This window comes from Sorex araneus, chromosome 2 (assembly GCF_027595985.1).
Source record: "Sorex araneus isolate mSorAra2 chromosome 2, mSorAra2.pri, whole genome shotgun sequence".
NCBI classification, from domain to species: Eukaryota; Metazoa; Chordata; class Mammalia; order Eulipotyphla; family Soricidae; genus Sorex; species Sorex araneus.
The window spans coordinates 119,085,414-119,096,853 of NC_073303.1; positions in this window are offsets into that span (position 1 = coordinate 119,085,414).

Genomic DNA, 11,440 nt, shown 5'->3' on the forward strand with positions numbered 1-11,440 from the left:
CTTGCACATTTGGTTGACTAATAGAGCATAGTAGTTGTGAAGCAATTAGCAAACATACCCAAGTCCTTCAGCATACGTACTTATTAGTGTATGTAATATGGATGCTATAAGTAAATGACCACATTAACAAAGATGAATGAATGAATGATCACTTAGTGAAGAAGCTTGAGATTATGGAGTCAATGATTTCTTGCAATTCTGAAAAATTGAAACTATAAATACTACAATATATCATAATAAACTCTATCCATTTACATCACTACAAAAATGTTATCACTCAGTGTCAAGTATAGGTTTTCTAATTCTGGAAAACCATGTGTCAATGCTACATGGATTTAGAAATATTCAGATATATTTAGTCAGTTATATGTGAAATCTGAATGTCACTTTAAAATTGAATATAGTGTTGAAATATTGTATGCCTAAACTCAACTACCAAGAATTTTGTAAATCAAAGTTCTTTAATGAAAATGCAGAGTTAAAAACGGGATTGCTAAAGGTCTGGGAAGATAATTTAAAAGGTTGGAAATCACATAGTGCATACATCAGGCCTGAAGGCACCACATACTCTTGTCTTCCCACCTGACACCACTAGGTGTGGCCCTGAAGATCCCCAGCTTTGCTGGACCTAAGAAGCACCATTTCACTGGGTTCTAGCATTTTGCCTCTCCACCCAAATTTCTTTATTCCTAGATTGGATCTTAACTGATAAATCATTCTCTTTTTAAAAAATGTTTTTATTAGAGAATCACTGTGGTGTACAGTTACAAACTATGAACTTTTGTGTTTGCATTTCAGTCATACAGTGATCGTTTCCCAGCCCTCCACCAGTGCCCATTCTCCTCTACCAATGATCCCAGTATCCCTCTCACCACCCCCATCCCATCCCCCACCACCCCACCCTGCCTCTGCAGCAGGGTATTCCCTTTTGTTCTCTCTCCTTTTGGGTGTTGTAGCCTGCAATAAAGGTACTGAGTGGCCTTCATGTTCAGTCTATAGTCTACTTTTAGCTCTCTTTTATTAAAAAAATTGGATATATTTGGTTTCCTTACAAATGTGAAATTTAAAAAAATTTTAATTTTTTATTAGAGAATCACCGTGAGGTACAGTTACAAACTTATGAACTTTTGTGTTTGCATTTCAGTCATACAGTGATCGTTTACCCATCCCTCCACCAGTGCCCATTCTTCTCCACCAATGTTCCCAGTATCCCTTCTTGAGCACGCATTCTACTGAGTAAGTTGACATTATGGCGTAGGAACAAAACTTAGTACCATCAGTTGCCAATTGCTCTTTTTTTTTTTTTTGGCTTTTTGGGTTACACCTGGTGATGCACAGGGGTTACTCCTGGCTTTGCACTCAGGAATTACTCCTGGTGCTGCTCAGGGAACCATATGGGATGCTGGGCTGTGTGCAAGGCAAATACTCTACTATCACTCCAGCCCCTGTTATATTAATAAAATATTACCTTTCAACTGAGGCTGATGGAAGAATATTTTTGATAAAATACCACCTGGGTGGATTGGAGTGATAGCACAGCAGATGGGACATTTGCCTTGCACCCGGCCGACAGGTTTAATTCCTCTATCCCTCTCAGAGAGCCTGGCAAGCTACCAAGAGTATCCTGCCCACAAGCTACCCACGGAGTATTAGATACGCCAAAAACAGTAACAACAAGTCTCACAACGGAGACGTTACTGGTGACCACTCGAGCAAATCGATGAACAATGGGATGACAGTGCTACAGTGCTACTAATGTGAAAAAAAAATTGTGTAGAAGTATTTGTTCTTTCTGGATGAGATATAAATGGCACATAATTCACTGTCGTCGCCACCTTCTCACTTTACTTAGTTGATTACTTAATACCAAAGAGCTGGTTAAGTTTATAAAGTTTATATTCCTCCACTAGACTTTGGCCTGGCTGAAAAAAATAGGTGAAAAAATTAGGAAAAAGAGAACTTTTAAAGACACTGTGAGAAGTGTAGTTGAAGAGTTGGTGGGAGCTGGCCCGGTTGGAATTAGGGGGAACACAGAAATTAAAGTCTCTGTACTTTGGGGCAAAGATGATAGAACAGTTTTCCACTGAGAGGTAGAGGGAAATGCAGTGGACAATTACAAATTTCATCTCAATAGGCTAATAATCCTAAATGGGAAACAGAAACAAGTTTTTCAACTGGCCAGGGATTTGCCATGTCAGAACTTGGTTATTGACAGGAGAAGAGCCGAATGGAGGTGGGCTGAGATTGTATTTGGTCCAAACTACCTTATACGGTTCCCTGGTCCTCAGTAGTCAGCCAATTCAATTTACTTACATTTGGCTTCCACTTTCAAAAGTGCATATATTAGATGACACAATACCTTATTTTAAATTTACTAATATTTTACAATGATGCAGCAAAGAGTAAGCCAAATATCTTAGACACATGAGATTTATGGCCCAAGATTAATCTTATAGAATAATGAGTTGCCACCAAAAAAAGAGGAAAATAGATTCTTTCCCCAAAAGAAGAAACTCTAACCAACTCATTTGATTGATGGTTGTTTCTAGAAAGAAAGAAAGAAAGAAAGAAAGAAAGAAAGAAAGAAAGAAAGAAAGAAAGAAAGAAAGAAAGAAAGAAAGAAAGAAAGGAAGGAAGGAAGGAAGGAAGGAAGGAAGGAAGGAAGGAAGGAAGAAAGAAAGAAAGAAAGAAAGAAAGAAAGAAAGAAAGAAAGAAAGAAAGAAAGGAAGAAGGAAAGGAAGAAGGAAAGGAAGAAGGAAAGAAAGAAAGAAAGAAAGAAAGAAAGAAAGAAAGAAAGAAAGAAGGAAAGAAGGAAAGAAGGAAAGAAAGAAAGAAAGAAAGAAAGAAAGAAAGAAAGAAAGAAAGAAAGAAACAAACAAAGAAACAAAGAAAGGAAGAAGGAAAGGAAGAAAGAAAGAAAGAAAGAAAGAAAGAAAGAAAGAAAGAAAGAAAGAAAGAAAGAAAGAAAGAAAGAAAGAAAGAAAGGAAGGAAGGAAGGAAGGAAGGAAGGAAGAAAGAAAGAAGAAAAAGGAAGAAAGAAAGAAGAGAGAAAGAAAGAAAGGAAAGGAAGAAAGAAAAAAGGAAAGAAGGAAAGAAAGAAAGAAAGATAGAAAAGGAGAAAGAGAGGAGGAAGAAAGGAAAGAAAGAAAGAAAAAAAGAAAAAAGAAAGAAAGAAAGAAAGAAAGAAAGAAAGAAAGAAAGAAAGAAAGAAAGAAAGAAAGAAAGAAAGAAAGAAAGAAAGAAAGAAAGAAAGAAAGAAAGAAAGAGAAGGAAAAGGAAGAAGGAAAAAAAACATTTGGAATCTTAAAAAATCTATTTTTGAACACCCAACTGTCTACATCTTCCAAAACTGACTTGGTGGGTACAGTTGGCAAACTGAACTTGCCCTCTCACCTTTAGAATATTAGCAAATTGCAATGGGTACTCTCCAGAAGAAATATGATATTCTTGCATTAGGACTTTCCAGTAGGAATACTGCTTCAAAATTGGCAGACTCTAACTGACACTCACAAACAGGTCCAGTTTGAAAGATGAGGATTCAGGATGCAGTGAACAGCATATTTTTCTTATTATTTTTATGTGTATCTAGCCTTTTAGAAAAAAATAGAAAAATGTCCCTGAAACTGAAACTCAAATGAATAAAATCAGCCCCTTTATTTTTCACTAGTTTTTATTCTTTACCCTTTGATTTGAATAGAAAAGGGGAAAATAAGATTTTTTCTTTCTTTTTAAATATATAGAGGAAAAGGGTGTTTTTCTTGAGGAGGAATAAGGCTAAGAGATTGGTTATGTCTGTACATACATATCTTTTTTTTTGTTCATACTTTTGCTTATTATTGCCTTTTAGAATGAAAAGCTAACATTTACTGAGATGGTGTTAACTTATAATACATGCTTTTTTTGGAGATTTGGATAAAAAATCAGGAGAGTCTTGCTTCACTGGTTTTTCATGGACGAAAACATTTCCTTTGCAGCTTGGAATCAGAGAATGCAACTATTGGAGTTGTTTTCCTTTTCCTTCCTCTAAAACCAAGAAACATATTTTTCTTTCTGTACTGAGACTATTACTAAACTATCAGATGACCAGTTGGGTCCTGAAACCAAGATATTTATAGTCTGTAAATATTTTTATGGTGGTAGTGGTGAAGAAAGGGGTGGTCTTCACTATATACACAGACTACCTTATAATTTTTAAAAAACATTGAGAAGTAAAGGCTATTTTTTTTCCTGCAATGAGAGCAAAACAAACTAAATTTCTGATGGGATAATTTATGATGATTGTCTTTTATTGAATTCTCAGACATGCAGATTATACAGACTATGAATTGATTTTTGTGGTTCTCTTTCATGTACAACATAGATACTGAAAACTGAGAAAAGTTTAAAAACAAAAAAATTGTATTTAAACATTGATATTTTTAAAATTAATTTTATATCAGAGCATGTCATCACGGGGGAAAGTAATTCAGACATGATGTTTGTACACCAAAGGCAATTCAATGATGTATATGTTAGCTTCACATTGATTGCAAATGATCCCTCACTCTTAATAATTTAGAATTATTAAATTATTGTTATTAATAATAATAATAATAATAATTTAAAACAAAGGTGTCTGAGGATAAACTGTGGCTTTGTAGCTACATTTCCTAAAATTCAGGAGGAAGGAGAAGTCTTATGGAACTGGATAAATGTTTGTAGGGTTAAGGCACTTTCTGTTTGTTTGGTTTTGGGCCACACCCAGGAGCGCCCAACTGTGTTCAGGGCTTACTCTTGGCTCTGTGCTCAGGGATCAGTCCTGGTGGTGCTCCTGGGATATACTTGGTGTGAGAATCATACCTGGGTTGATCACGTGCAATGCTAGTTCCTTCCTGCCTCTCCCTGAGTCATGTGCCTTTCACGAGTCCTATGTTAGATACTCAGCATCACATAATCTCTTGAGTGTTGATACAGGTGCAGACTTGGAGGACCCCAAGCATGACCAGAGTATTCCAGGTAATCCCAGATTCTTGCAGTGAATGGTTGGTCTGTCTGTCCATGTATTGCCAGAAGGGTTTCTGGACCTACACACTGCTTTGACGATTTCTTTCATATAGATAATTTTTTTAAAAGGAGACATCTTATAAACCTGAGATTTTCATATTTAAAGACTCTGTAGCTTCTGTTTGGGTGTCATATGGGTCACACACCTGGATAACCCAAAAAAGTCATAGAGCAAAGATGGATGTCAGTGGGTACAGACAAGTGTGTTTCTTCCACAAGAAATTGTTGGAGTTTCCATGTGCATTGGAATAATTACTCTAAGAGAAAAGGGAAGCAAATAATTGGGAGTCCCAGTACAATCTACCAAGATAATCAAGAGGCACTTCATAAACCCATCAGTCACCAAGTTGAGCATGATTTCCCATGTCCATACTACTTTTATGATTTAAGTCAGGACTCTCTCCCTGCCATCAAAAACACAGCTATAGTTGCTTATCATATTATTTCACGTATGATCTGAATATTATGGAATAATATTTTATTATTTGTGAAGCATATAGACCTGAGAAAGGTAAAAATAATCATATATATACATATATGTATGCATGTATAATGTAGTTCACAATTAGAAACATAAACCCTTCCTGATTTCTTCCATCTTATTCTTTTAACCATTCAACTTTTCTTATTTTCCCTTCCCCCAAACACATATATTTTATTGCAGCGTTCACATTTTCTTTTTTTTTTTTTTTTTGCTTTTTTTGGGTCACACCCGGCGATGCACAGGGGTTACTCCTGGCTCTGCACTCAGGTATTACCCCTGGCCACGCTCAGGGGACCATATGGGATGCTGGGATTTGAACCCGGGTCGGCCGCGTGCAAGGCAAACGCCCTACCCGCTGTGCTATCTCTCCAGCCCCTCACATTTTCTTAATTTGTCTTTTTCCCCTTCTCCATTTTTCTCATCATTTTTTCATTCTCTCAATCAAATATTGCTTTCTGAATGTATCTGAGACACAAGAAAAAAGCAGACATGGTTCCTACTTCAAAGAATGAAATTAGAAAGTGCAACTTAACATTTCCAAAGTACTTTATTACTGAGAAATCTTATGGTTATTTATTGGCTACAATGTGCTGATTTGCAGGACACACAAAGATAAAGTTAGCTACAATGCAATACTTTAAGCACCAGGAAAGAGTAATAGATAAAGTGATATGGAAATTCAGTAGGAAGAGTTTATTTCTAGGATGGGTTGGCAAGAGATAAATCTTGTTATCTGGATATTCTAATAACTCATTCTTTTAAACTTTCATTCTCTAATTCTTTTTTTTTCTCGTTTAGATATTTTATCTTTGGTGACCAGCCCAGGGCTCTAAATGTATTTCTTATATGCCAAGACTTTTCTTCGCAAGTTACAAAAACCCAGTTGAAACTGGCAGAGAAAGGGAATGTGTTGGCTCATAGAATTAAGGCTCTACAACAGGTCTATAGGCCTAAAATCTATGTATTTTAAAGACTGTCATTAAGAATGCATTTCCTTGCCTTGGGTCTTCTTTCATTTGATATTGGCCTTGTTCACTGACAGATTCTCTCCCCATTTTTCCAAGATAGCCACAAATTTAGCAACCTCAGCAATTCTACTTCTCTGGATAGTTCCAGCAAAAATTCAATTTTCATTAGTCTGACTAGACAATTACTATGCTGAGGGAATGGGAGACTTCAATTGGTTAAGCTGAGGTTCATTATTACTCTTGAAGTCTGGAATAAGGTGAGGCTTCTTTGAAAATAGACTCTGTGTGTGTATGTGTGTGTGTGTGTGTGTGTACACTCCAGTGAAAGAAAATTGCTATTTGAGAGAATGATAGAATGGAAAATAGACATTCAAAAACAACATGTATTACTCAACTATGTGGGAAACTGATAATGCATATTGATGAAAATAATAATAGTTCTTGATTAATTTTATGTATAGGCATATAGGGGGCAAAATGATTCCTTTTGTTAACCTAAAGCTTTGTCCATGGCCTTTTCATTGGCTTTCGTATAGATATTGGCACACACTTTATTTTTAAGGACATTAATTTATAATTATTTTATAGATTGCCATGATATACTAATATTTGAAGTTTGTGTTGGTCTGTGTTTATATTATTTGTTGCTTCATATCTTTGGTGACTACTACTAGTGGTGACTACTTTGTATGTCTATATCTGCTCAGTATCATTATCTCCCAGGAAAGATACCTTATTTTTAGGGAGGCTAAAAAACATGTCTACAGTTTGTTTGTTTAGGGGTCACACCGGTATTGCTTGGGTGTGACTCCTGATGATTTGGAGGGTGGAGGCAGGGGCACAACGTGACACTGGGACTCAAAGTTTGCATGCCAGTTCTTTAACCACATAGGCTTGAATTTTCTTCTGCCAGAACCTATGGGCACTTAATGACTTTAGGATTACCTTAATTTAAATTTAATGTTTGAGGGTCTCCAGGCCACCCGATGATATTAATGTGGGATTCAAGATGTGGTGAGGGTTGGTGTATTCCTGAGCTACACTGACATTGTGTCTAGCTGGTGTCCTAGTGTGTTGTGAGTAGGGTCTCCCGTTTGACTGTTTAAATAGTGTGTTTGAATTTTCACTTCCCTTCCCTTTCGAATATATGTATGTATATACACACACACATATATATATACATACATATATGTGTATATATGTATGTATGTATGTATGTACATATACATATATATATATGTATAGTGGTGGTGGTTGAGTGGGGTGGGGGGACACGGTAGAGCACATCATTAAACTCAGGGGTCACTCCTCTCCTGGCGGTGCTCTGGGCCTTATGGAATGTGGGGCTTTGAACCCAGGTCAGCAAGGGTCTTACTGTACTATTGTTCTGGCCCATCCCTTGCCCCTTTTTAGAGAAGAGATGTTTCTCTTCTTTAAAACAATAAAAATTTACATTTGTATGCTGGGAAACTCCCCTCAGGTGAATGTGACTTCTCTGGGTTCTTGTTAAGAAGCTCTTCCACACTATCTTGTTAGCTCTCTGTGACTCTTGCAAGGATGCTCATTATCCTCTATTCAACATTTAAATTGCTTTCAGGAGGTTGGTTTGCTAGCCAATTTAGCTAGCCCTTTCTAAGAACTAGAAATCCAATCTCTGGAATCTGGTCCCTTTGTCCTGCCAGTTTACTGCCCCTGTTCTTTCCTCATACTAGATTTATGGACAGGGTATTTCTGAAACAATATAACCAAACCTCTTTTTTTTTTTTTTTTGAGGGTGGGGAGGAGTCCCCAGCAGTGCTCATGTGGGCGAGGGGCCATTTCCAGAGATTCTGGTTCAGTGGGCCAGTAGCTCAATGTGAAGGACTGAAAAGGCAATGCTGCTTGGGTCCTGTTCTCTTGGGCCCATAAGGAATACTTCAGTGGTGCTTCGGGAGCATCCAGGGCTACACAGGGTGATGTGGGTATGGAGGTACGGCCATGTGGTGCTGGGGATCAAACCCTTGTTGGTAGGCCATCCTAATCCCGTGATGTCTGCCTGTCTCCTAAACCTCCAATCTGATCTCTAATCTAATCATACATTATATTATATATTACATGATACATAATATAACAGTACATAACATATATAATTTAATATATTATATATTAAGTGTATGACTATTTCTTATTTAGGCACCATTACTTACAAAGTTAGTTATTCTGAGTTTCAGGCAAACAATGTTCAAACACTAATACCAGCATCAACTTTCCTCAACCCATGTACCCTGGTTCTCTCCCATCCCAACCTACGTCTTTGATAGGCACTTTACTATTTGATTTACTATTCACTATTTGATTTACCTTTGATTCTGTTGAGACTGAAGCGGCCATCGAAGCCTTAGCCAAACAGGGCATTCAAACTCATTACATCAGGATCCTCTGAGAGCTGTATTAAGAATTCACCACCAGGATCTCACCATTCTACAAGGAAATGATCATCGACATAAAGAGAGGGGTTCGGCAGGGTGATACCATTTCAACGAAACTCTTCAGTGCCACCCTCGAGAATGTCACGTGATGACTGGAATGGGATGGAATTGGAGTAAAGACAGACAGTCGGCAACTACACCACCTCTGCTTCATTGATGACATCATTTTAATAATACCAAACATTAGCCAAGGGGCACAAATGCTGGCCCACTTTGAGCGCAGTGTGGAAAGGTCGGACTGCAACTGAATCTCACCAAGACAATGTTCATGAAAAATGAACTAGTCCCTGACGTTCCATTTGCTCTCAATGGAACGAACATCTCCGAATGCAGCAGCTATGTATATCTGGATTGAGAACTCAACAAGAGGAACCACTTGGCGCCAGAACTGCGCAGGAGGAAGGAGCAGTGTGGAACACCTTCAAGAGTGTGGAAGACATTGTTAAGAGGATGAAGAACCTCTGCCTCTGGGTACATCTTTTTGACTCCACCATTCCTCCTGCACTAACATACACCTCAGAGACCTGGGCCCTATGAAAATAGGATGAGAATGCTATTCAGGTATCCCAAAGAGGAATCGAAAGAGCTCTGCTTGGAATATCACATTTCACTCAAGTGAAAGAAGGAATCCAGAGTTCCAAAATCTATCAGTGATCAAGAATCAGGGATGCTGTCTCGTTTGCCAAAGTGTCGAAAATCAGATGGGCTGGACATGTAATGCGATTCAGAGACGACCACTGGACTAGAGCTGTTACCGGCTGGATTCCACGGGATGTCAAAAGACAGCGTGGCTGCCCACCTACGAGATGGTCAGACTTCTTCATCAAAACTCTGAATGAACAGTTTGAGGCTCTTCATGTTCCTGGAGTGAGCAGATGCCATTGGGCTACATTAGCATGCGACAGGGACAAATTGAGATGTTACTGGCACCCTCTTGAGCAAATCGAAGATCAATGGGATGACAAGTGATACAAGTGATTATTTTTAAAATTTTTAGGCACTGTGATTTGCAATACTGTTACTGATATGATTTTATGCATGACAAATTCCAGCACCACGCCCTCCACTCAGGGACTACTTCCCTCCACCATTGTCCCAGAGTTCCTTCCCCATGTCCTATGCCCCATCCTCTCTTCCCTCCCCTGTGTTAAGTTTTCTGCTGAAACCCAGGTCTCAGTTCCTGTTCCCTTTGGGAATTTGTTATTTCCTCTACTGAGTTTCTTTATACACCACGTATGAAAGAGCTTATGGTCCATCTGTGCTTATGGTAGATCTTTTGGCTTACTTCATTCTGCATGACACACTCCACATCCATCTACGTAGGAAATAGCATTTTAACTTTTCTTTCAAGTAAGTAGTATTCAATTATGTCTATGTATCATTGTTTCTTGATCCAGTCATTTGTTTAAACCTCCAGTCCTCATGTGGCATTAACTCATGATCTTAGAGCCTACCTTTCTTTTGCACCTAGGGGTGGGAGGGGAAGTTGGGCGGGGCGCCATACCTGACAGTGTTCAAGTCTTACTCCTGGCTCTTTGTTCAGGGATCACTCCTGGGAGTGCTTGGAGAACCACCATATGCAGTCTGGAGATAGAACTAGGGCTGAGCTGACTGCGTGGTAGGCAAGTGCCTTATCCCTGCAATTTCTCTCTGAATCCAGAGATTTTTCTGTCTTGAGGCTAATTTTATGGAGTACTTCTGATTTCTCTCAATTACTTCCCTCTTAGTTCTGGTACATTTCTGAAATATATATCTTTCCAATATTTTCATTAATTTCTATCATCCAAAAGAAATGAATTAAAAATAAATATTGCAGTGTGACACAGATATAATTATCAAATATATAAGTAATGTTGCATATCTAGAATTATATTAAATACACACCTGCATAATATTTCCTTTACTTCCTATTCTGCTTAGGAAATATTTGCTAGTCTTGTGTACACTTTTACTGTTCTACTCCACTTACATTTGAGTTTTTTTCTGCCCAGGTTTTCTCTTTGACTTGTTCATTGGCTCTCTTCTCTAGAATCATCATGATAATTTTTTGTTTGTTTGCTTGTTTGGGGCCACACCCAGTGGTGTTCAGGGTTTATTCATGACTCTGGGCTCAGGAACCACTCCTGGCTTAGAGAACCATGTGAGGTGCTGAGGATTGAACCTGGGTCAGCTGCATACAAGGCAAAAACTCTACCCACAATACTGTTGCTCTGGCCCCTCTAAATTTGTTTCAAATTATCTCTGAGGTTTTGCCTCTCTTCCAGACCATCACTTCTCTTCTTACAGGGTGTGTCTGATAAGGAATTTTATATTTCTAGCTATGATGCTCTAGTTCCACATTATCATCACCTGACTACTGGTTATCTCTACTAGAATGTTGTTGAATGATTTTTTTATCGGATTGCTGAGATTTTTGGACATTTCTCTTGGTAACTTTGCTATTGAAGATAGTCCCCAGGAGTAGTGTTGAAGCAATG